Below are 10,525 nucleotides of genomic sequence, written 5' to 3'. Positions count from 1 at the left end.
GATTCATTTTTTTGAGGTAGAAGGTACTCATATATGCAAAAATTAATAAATGAAAGTAACTAAATTTACATAACTATATAGATCATTTGCAGTTTCTGTACATTTTATTTTATTTTTGCTTATTTTGCATAAAAATTTTCTATTTTTCACTCATACTTCATTCATCTTTAGAAAACAAGTACTTTAAATTTTGTTCAATATATTCAAATATAATTATGTAAATTTAAGATCAAAGAAGTTTTCCAGTTAAGACTTTTATATAGCATGTCATCCCTCTTTTTGAAAAAAATTATACCACAATTTGACTAAAGTTTTATTAAATGTGTTGGACAGTCAGTTGAAAGGATTAAAATTATAGATATTTGATCAGTGTGTAGGTTATTCTATAGATTAATATTTTCTATGCATATGTATGTATTTTAGTGTTTTCTTATAGAATAATTTTATGTATTTCATAGATATTTGTTTCCTGTATAGATTATCTTATTTGTTTTAATTTCATCTGTCCTTCATATTCATAGTTTAGATAATTAGTACACTGCAAAGTGTTATTTATAATCCAAATTAATTTAACTCTAAATATTTAAAATTTTCCATAATTAATGTGTTTAAATAGCTTGATAATTATTGATTCCAATATCAGGATAAATAGAACAACATCTATATTTTTAAACAAAGCTGTTGGTGGCATAAACTACTTAATGAAAGTAATTTGAGTAATGAATATTAAATGCTATATTTTACTAGGTACAATCAAAGTAACATCTTTTAAAAATTAGCAACAGTACTGGTTATTTATGGATTATAAAATGTAGACTTGAAATGACATTACTATTCTATGCAAAGAAAGAATGTTTGACAAATATGTGAGAAACATATACATTGAGTCAATTCCTTTAAGTATTTAAAAAAATAAATAATCATTCATGAAGATTTCTTTTGGACTTTTATGAATAAGACATTATGTATAAAACATGGAACAACTGAATGCAAAGAATCTTTGTGACAGACTACTCAAATTGACAACTCACTGATATTTTGTTCACATAGTCTTTTTCAGGTACTTTCCTTTTCCTTGTGTCAGACAGGATGTCTCCAGATAGCCCAAGAAATAATGATAGTAAGTCAGAGTCCAAAGGGACTTGCAGAGGCCAGCTCTTATATAAAATACTCAGTGATTAATCTGGAACTTGCTTTAATTCCTAAGTTGACTTTATAGGTCACCACACTATAAATGAAGAATTTGAGACTCTGAAAATTTATCAGTATCTTTAGTTATTTTCTTAAATTTGGTTTTGTCCCCTAGAATTGAACTTTCTTTTATAATATGGTTCTTCAATTCAAACCTATTCTTGACTCCTTGTTTCTTTATTCTAAAGCTGCATTTCTTTAATTATTTCATGTCTTAAAGCTTTCAAACAGTTTCATGGCCCTTTCACATTCTCAATTCTGTCCATATATTTCATTTGCTCCAATACTGTCTGACCAAGGTTGCTTCTGAATATCTCCATGGGTTACCAAGTTTTGTTTTTTTTTTTTTTTTTAACTAGTCAAAGAATTTTATTAACCCTTTTCCAAACTTTATTCCCAGGCTTCTTCAGCTTAATTTGCTGCAAAGAATGAATTGTGTTTAAGCAAAAACTGAAAAGAGCTGCAGTGTCCAAGGGGCTTGGGCTTAAAAAATATTAGCGATCTAGATTTGATCAGATCCATAAACAAAAGACCTTTAAAAAGCAGCCATGATATAAAATAGCAGCTCCTGTAACTTCTACAAGAGTCACCTCTTCAGAAGTCACCTCCGTTCAGTTTGCCTCGTTCTTAGAAGCCTCATCAAAATTCTCCACCAGGTCTAGGACTTCATCATCATCATCCTCTCCAGTAGCAAGGGGTGCTTTTCCATCCACAGATCGTTTGGGCAGAGGTTCAGCCAGTCTTCTGAAACTAGTCAGACTGTCTGCCCCAAGCTGGTTTAGAATGCTGGGAAGCATTTCTGTCAGTTGCTTTTGTCTCGGCGTGGCCTGTAATGGTGAAGGTTTTTGCTGCCAGAGACGCCTGAACTTTAGGGTTATTAAAACGGATCACTGTTCCTTGGCTTGTAAACATGTTCACCTTTTCAATACCAGAGATATTGTTCACCCCTAACTTCTTTAAGGAGAACTGCAGTTTTTTATCATCTGCTGTGGCTGTTCTGTGAACCACCTTCTTCTTTCTGCGAGCAGTTCCTTTCCCACCAATGCGCACTTGTGCCTGCAGCTTGGCCAGTTTTTCCTGGTTCATGATCTTCTCTTTCATCTTGTCGGAGTGGAAATGGGGCCACGCGGGGGACTAAAGTTTGCGCTCAGGGGGTCTCGGGCGGACCAGCTGAGATAAGGTGCACACACGCAGGACGCAAGATGGCAGCCAGAGGGAGGCAGGAAGTGACACATCGCACTGGGTTACCAAGTTTCGCTCTGTCTCATCTAAAGTCAGGAAACCCCTTGAGGGCCCTGTGAAGATGATTTAAGTCTCGCTCACTCATTTCTCCAATGTTTTCATTTGTTCGGGTGGGTTTTTACCTTGATATTTCAATCACTCCATCCATCTACTTGCGACTTTTAGTCCTGATTCTGTCAGGTTGTATATATTAGGACTTTCTCCCAACTTTGAGCTCCACACCTTCATCAGGCACAGGCATTTTATCTCCATCATGGTAGAGAAAGCATGGATTGATAATACTGAAAAAATGAACCAAAATACCAAGAAAATACCAACAATAACAAAAAAAGATACCAACAAACATCCTGAAACAAAAAGAATAGAGTAAGTTAAACGATAACTAAAATTTGTAAATATTCTGAATAAACAAAATTCTCACAGAAAATTTTATTATGTTTTTAAAAATGGAAAAAAAACTGCTCATGCTGTGTCACTTTCTGTAAGTGAATAATTATGAGCAGCTTCATACTCTTATAATAAGCATAGTCTGTCTAGTGAATCAAAGGGAGCATTTGATGTAATAAACAGAGGAAATATTTGATTCAAGAGGCACCAAAGTAAAAGTGACTTTTGTAGCTTCATTTCTTTCTCAATTTAAAAATAATTGCTTTTATGAGTGGTTTGTACTACATTTATCCCTTTCATTCCAGTAGAGAACAGGAAAGAGTAGTGAATTATTGAATTCTCTCGAATTGTACTTAGAAATGACAGCAACCACATGCATGCTGCTCTTTGGAAGAAGACCAGATGCCCTCAACCATTAAGCCATCATTCTAGGCCCATCATTACAACTTATATCACAGCTCTTTTTTTTCCCCCTGGACTTTAATAACTGTTTTTCAGAGCTGCTTTTTTTTTTATTTTTTCCTCTATAGACAGCTAATTTAATACATGCTGAATTAGGAATTGTGATTAAGTAAAATTAAAACATATCTTTCATCACATCTTAAATATGTTTTGTATACTATGTTCATAAACTTATAGAACTTTTTTGTCACATATTTTATAAAAATAGCCTTTTAAAAAATACTCTTCTCTTATATATTACATCCCAACTTCAGTTTCCTCTCACTCCTCTTCTCCAAGCCCATCCCCTCTCCTCATTCACTCCTCCATTACCCTTCAGAATAGGCCAAGTCACCCAGGGGTATAAACCAACCATGCACATCAAGTTACAGTAAAACTAGGAACATCTCTTCATACTAAGGCTGAATGAGGCAACTCAGTAGGAGGAAATGGTCACAAAAGCAGGCAAGAGTCAGAGACAGTTCCCACTCCTACTGTTAGTAGGCACACAGAAGCATCAAGCTACACGATGATAATATATATGCAGAAGATTTACATCAGACATACACTGACGCTCTGATAATCTGTTCAGTCTCTGTGAGCCTCTATGAACCCAGGTTAGTTGATTCTGAGAGCTGTGTTCTCCTTATGTGCTTGACCCCTCTGGTTCCTATAATACTTCCTCCCTCTCTTCTGCAGGACTCCCTGAGTTCCACCTAATGTTTGTCCGTGGGTCTCTGCATATGCTCTTCTCAGTAGAGAGATGAAGCCTCTATGATGACAAGTATGTGAGGCTCTGGTATATGAGGGTAGCAGAGTCTCATTAGGAATCATTTTATGGACATTTTTAGTCATATTTGGTTTTAGCCTGGATCTCTGGCATATCCACACTCTGATTCCTGCACTCCATAAAATTTCAAGCATGGATTTACTCTTGTGGGAGCTATCCTAGTACTGATCTCTATTTGGACCAGCCATGGTTGGTCACACCACAAGATTTTTTAATTGCTTGAAGAAATTCAATTCTGATATTTTGTTTTTGACAGTTTCAAGACAAAAAACTTGATATTAGATGATAAAAAGACTGAGTTACAGGGAATGTTGATATGATACTTTTTCCAAAACATTTCAGAATTGAAATGTTTAGTTGAAATTTTATTATTTCTTCTCATAAGAGGTTTGAGAAGTACTGTGTGCTCTTTCCTATTGAATCATTATGGTTATGATTTTTTTTAAGATGGTATGTTAATCAGGCTCCAGTTTTGATAATGATTGACGTAAGATAAATTTCTGGTATTCAGGAGAATATGCCATGATAGACGTGTGTGTCAAGAAAGGAATCTGCTGACCTCTTGCTAATCAGGAAGCATAAACAATAGCAGAAAGAATGGACTGAGAACAAGCTATGGCATTCACAGTCTTGCCTCCAGCAAACTACTTCCTTCCTCCAATTACACCTGACCTTCAGAATCTCTACTGGAGACAAGGCCTTTACCAATTGCATCTAAAGAAAGTTTCAGATAAAGCAAAAAATATAAGAACTATTATTTATCTTTCCATTAATGTCTTAATGGAAGTTTCATGTTGAGGACATTCATTATTTTGTGATGAGTATTATTCACTTAATAACATTATTTTATATACATAGATAATCTAGGAATATTTAAAATATGGCAACTTACCTGTTAGTCATCATTAATGTATTTTTGTTGTTGTGTAATTACTGTAAAAAATCTCCTGGAATTGATGATCCATGTCAATTAAATCTGTAGGTTGAGGACATAGATTAATTTATCTAAACTTTAATTTGTATAATGATCAAATAGTAGTAAACTATATTGACATACACATTACCGAATAAGCTGTTCAGTCTTTTTGCCCATTGCTAGGTGTTTTAGTCAATCATGTATTAAATACACAACATGGTTTACCTTTTCAACATGTTTACTTCTAATTCTGATTAAACTTTAGTGTGAAAACCCCAAACTTCTTTAGTAACCTATATAAACTGAGACTCTTGAAGCATCATGGTGTCTCCAATAATTATTTTAAACTATTTTGTGAATTATATATTTTAACATAAGTGATTTTTAAAAATTATATTCCATTTTTTTCCAAAGTGTACACAACTTTATTGAAGATATAATTTATTTTTTAATAGAAGATATTGTTATTTCATGAAAAATATGGGAGATCATCAAGAGAATACAACATTACCCTACATACAAAATACTCAAACTAGAAAACCATGACAAATCCAATATAATCTTCACTTCTCTTTTGAGGAACACCATCTCATGATATCACTGCAAATCCTCCTGATATAAGGGCTTTGCCAATTTTAGAAACTCTGGTTTCCACAGATCTCTTGTTTTAAAGAAGTTAAGTCTTTGTTGATGATAACCTGGAAGGACATAGGAATTTGGTTTGAGTATTTTTGCAGTCAAAGTCATTTGTACTAAGTAGTTATGTCTGTCAACAACATATGATCTCTCTTCCTTGGAGCAAAGAGGAGGTCTGTAAAAAAGCATCTGGAAAAAAATGTTTTTCTTTATGGACAATTCAACCTGGTAAATCTTCCATTAGTGTATGGCAATTCTCTGCAAAACAAGGGTAAGCTTTGTTTGTTTACAACAAGTGTTCAAGCAATAAAAATAAAAGACAATTCTGAGGTTTAGAGAAATAGTAAAAAAAAAAAAGTGTGGTGCATTGAATCAGAAATGTCACCTTAGGCTCATGTATTTGAACACTTTGCCCCAGTTTCTGGTGATGCTTGGAAAAGTAATTGAACATTGAACTAGTGTCTTGCTAGAAGAAGTATATTACAGGAAGTTAGCGTTGAGTGTTTTAACAAACTGTTCCTGTTCTCTCTGTGTACATCCTTCCTATTTTCTCTGTGCATCCTTCCGGTTCTCTCACTGTCCAACCTGTTCTCTCTGTACATCCTTCTTATTCTCACTCCGTATGTCTTAGGTGCTTCTAAGATGTGATCTCTCAGTTTCCTATTCCAGCTACTTGGTGCCTGAAATTTTCTACCTATAGGGATTTCCCATTTTGAACAAACAGCCTGAATAATCTCATTTAATGCTTACTTTTGCTTATGGTATTTTATAAGAGCAAAATAAAATAAAAATAACTAATACAAATTGTATTCCAAGTCCGTCTCTCATCTATCTATCTATCTATCTATCTATCTATCTATCTATTGATCTATCTATCTATCTATCTCTTTCTCTCTCTCTCTCTCTCTGTGTGTGTGTGTGTGTGTGTGTGTGTGTGTGTGTGTGTGTATGAGAGAAATGGCACCAGGATTTCAGTACCAAACACAGGAATAACCATAGCACCATAGCTGGCTTTAGTATTCCTGGGGTCTTTTTTGCTACTACTTCATAATGCTCATTCATATTTTCTTATGCATTATAAATGTCATAGATTTTTGTTTCAAAGAAGAATGGATTCTGAGTTGAAAAATACAGTTTAGTCTTGTACCTGCTTATAAGTCTTTCCCCCAAGCTAAACAAAATCACATATTAGTCCTCAACATTCTCCTTTTCTAACATGAATATGCCACACACACCTTAAGTTCTTACAGCATCTCTGTAACTCCTGCCTCTTCTGTACAATTGTTTCGATCCATCTCCACCCTACGCACAGTCTTCATATTGTACCTTTCCCTCCAGCCAGTTCTCTTTCTGAGCCTCCAAAAAAATGCCATGTTTAAATAGGTTTCAGAGTATAAGTGTCATTGTTGGTACTGTTTGTCTTTCCACCTTCCTCATGCAAATTTTGTTTCCTGTGGCTAAAAGATATTTCAGTGGTTTGTCTTCCAGAGTTGAGTTCAGTGTAGATAAGCAACAAAAAATAAATGAAGCAGGCACAATCAATTGTCTGTGTATTTGAAGTCCATTTTGAGATTCGGCACAGTACAACACTTTATTCTTTCAATGACCCTGGTACTTGAGAATGAGCCCTCTTACGAATGTGTTTTTCAAATGAATTTAGAAAACTTTAAGCAGATGTTCTTAGTTCATCTGGTTGGGAAGTGATTTGCTTTGCATTTATTTTCATGGTCTACATCTCTCCTCAAGAAGAAAGTCACAGGAAGGATACCTTAGAGTTCACAGAGGAATAAGGCTTCATGAAATTTTTTCTAGGACATTTTTTTTTTCAGAATGAATGTGATGGTGTTGGAGATTTGTTCTTTAGGCAAAATTAATCTTAGAAGACATTCTATTTCAAGTCATGGCATTTTTGCCATGTTGCAGTGGTATTTTTGTAGAACATAATGTCTATTTCAGTACTGTGAGCATAACTTTATATAGAATGCAAAAAGTATGGAACAAGGGAAGGAAATGCATACTGATTTCCTATGGCAGTGGTAGCATCTCTGAATAGTATGCCTGTCCTCACAAATTAGAGGTGAATACAGCATTCTGTGTGCTGAGGAGGAAAGAGAATTGTCAGTCTCTTCAGGCAAGTTGGAACACACCAACAGTTACACTTTCTACCTGTTGAAACATTTACATCTCTTGGCCCCTATTGATATACTCTGTCGTAGATTAGGAAGAATATTGGTCACCCCTGGCTTCAGTTCTTCTCATTCTGCACAGTTAGAGGAGAAATAATTCTTAAAATATTTGAAAACAAAAGGGAAGGAACATTTCTAATATTCATGTACTGCAAGAACCATGGTATGGTAATATTTATAAATTACACTCAGCTCTACATCCTGCCTCTGTGCCTTGCCTTGTGAATCTGGGCTAATTAGTTAATCAGATTCATGACCTCAGTGATTACTTTGTGTTTCAGGTCAATTGTATTGTTATAGTTTGTATCTAAATTCCAATAAAGGCTTTTGCTTCCTAAACACTCGTGTTATTGAAAAAACGCTGAGCCTTAAGAATTTTGGCACTACCCTCTCAACAGACCATGGGATCCTGGTCCTTTCCTCTTGCTTTTTGTCATCCATCCACTGTATAGTTCTGCTCCACCACACATTTTTTTAATCATACATTGGCCCATCACACAATGCAAAACATAATAATGCATTAAATTTCTTAAATTATTGAGCCCAAAGAAACCCTTTTTCATGAATTGAGATCACAAGTACTTGTGACAGAAAGCAGACTAGTAAAACTGTCAACATTTGCAGGACCGAATACGAACCTAAAACAATAACCAAAAAGAGCCACTAATGCATTGATTCTTATAATGTTTATCAAACATAAGCTAATCATTTTAGTTCAGTTGTTCCCAACACAGAAGATATATAACATATACCATGCATATCAGATATTTACATCACAATTCATAATAGTAGTAAAATTATAGTTATGAAATAGCAATAAAATAATTTTAAGGTTGAAGATTACCACTCCATGAAGAACTGTATTAAAGACTGGCAGCCTTAGGAAGGTTGAGATTCACTTGTTTAGTATTAAATCTATGACATAGTTCCTTCTTTTAACAGAGGATAGGTGAGTTGTTATACTAAATTACTAAGTCCTTGAAAATAAAAACACATTGATTGTTTTTTTCATGTCGGTGATTAAGTCAAAATAGCCATGTCGTATTTATAGTACTAATCATTGCTATTATACAGGAATACTGATAATGTTAGATGATGTTTAATTTTATGCTCTTTAATGGCATACCTTTAAATATTCTTAGCTATATACCAATTTTTTTATTAGAAAAATTGTAAAAAATGTAGCTCATACAACAGCCACATTTTTGGTGCAACCTGGAGTTGGAAGTAATTAATGCTAGACCATATTGATTTGGTAACATTTTTCTATTTCAAACTGAAATGCCTATATTAACAAGCTTATTTGCATTTTAGTTACTAGGTAGTATGTCATGTTTAAAAGAGTTTGAAATTTTTAACTCTGCACAATTAATTTGAAGTCATGATAAATAGTTTCAGTCTACAGAAGAGAGATAAAAAATATCATATTTCCCACTTTTGTAATGTAGAAATGCTGAGGGACAATGTTCTGTACCCTGTCAATTGTATTTTAATAAAATGCAGATTGGCCATTAGCCAGGCAGGAAGTATAGATGGGGCCATCAGGCAGGAAGTAGAGGTGGGGCAATAAGAACAGGAGAATGCTGGTAAGAGGAAAGGTCAGCCTGCAGTTGTCATCTAGAGAAAGAGGAAGCAAGACGAGACTGCCTCACCAAAAAAGGTACCAAGCCATGTGGCTAACATAGGCAAGAATTATGGGCTAATATAAGTTATAAGATTAATAAGAAGCCTGAACTAATAGGCCAACCAGTTTATAATTAATGTAGATAGACCTTTATGTGTTTCTTTGGAACTGAATGGCTGCGGAACCGGGTCGGACAGAAACCTCTGTCAACAGAGAAAGAAGATTAAATTTGGCTGTTGCTTGACTTCTTTGATTCTTCATCTCATATTTAAGAGCAAAATGTACAAATTTTGACAAAAAGAAGGGAAATAAGAAACAAGGGAGGGAGAAAGTAAGGAGTAAGAGAAATGAGAAAAATGCTAAAAATGGTAAAGTTATATTAGCTTGCCAAGACTATGACAGAAAATTACCAAAACTATGTACTTTAAAACACCAAGTATATATTTTTCTACAGTTTGATAAGTGAGAAGTGTGATGACATAGGCTTAGACAGGTGTAAGAACAGTCCCTAACATCCAGAGGAAATTTTCCTTTTCCTTTATCAACTTGCTTCAGTTCAACTGTTCCTAGGCTTACAAATGGCTTCCAGAAGTCTCCCAGCTTCTGTCCAGTCCTTATACTTCTTGGATATCTGGTCTCTTACAAGGACATCAGTGGTGTTGAGTTATGTATTGACCATAAACATTTGTTGAGTTTATTCTAACGTAACTTTCCTGACCCTGTTTCAAAATGTAGATACATTTCAAATTACTAGAATGTACGATTTCAGAGTAAATATTTGTGAGAGAAATCAACCTATATGACTAGTAATTGTTTCTGAAAAATTAAGGCAGACACAAAGCTTTAAATAGCATAACTGCTGGTTCACTAAAAACATGAGGGTTTGCTTTTCCAAAAGCCAGAATAATACCATATAAAATAAATTAAGCTAGTAATACCCCAAGATATCCCAATACACTAACTATAAATTACCATATAGAAAAAATCTGTTTGAATGATTGTTTGTATTTAGTAAATCCCATGGATTCTCAGGCAAAACAATGATTTGAATCATTTATTTCTTTCCATCTTTAAAATAAAATTAATTTATAAGCATTTTTTTAATTTATTTA

General features: G+C 34.2%; 1 pseudogene; it reads right to left on the bottom strand.

Annotated features, from left to right (window-relative positions):
* Positions 1 to 1,538: 1,538 nt before the first annotated feature.
* On the bottom strand, positions 1,539 to 2,292 carry LOC101984785 (annotated as a pseudogene).
* Positions 2,293 to 10,525: the final 8,233 nt, after the last annotated feature.

This window comes from Microtus ochrogaster (genome assembly GCF_000317375.1).
Source record: "Microtus ochrogaster isolate Prairie Vole_2 chromosome 14 unlocalized genomic scaffold, MicOch1.0 chr14_random_1, whole genome shotgun sequence".
NCBI classification, from domain to species: Eukaryota; Metazoa; Chordata; class Mammalia; order Rodentia; family Cricetidae; genus Microtus; species Microtus ochrogaster.
This window is presented reverse-complemented; position numbering and strand designations above follow the sequence as displayed.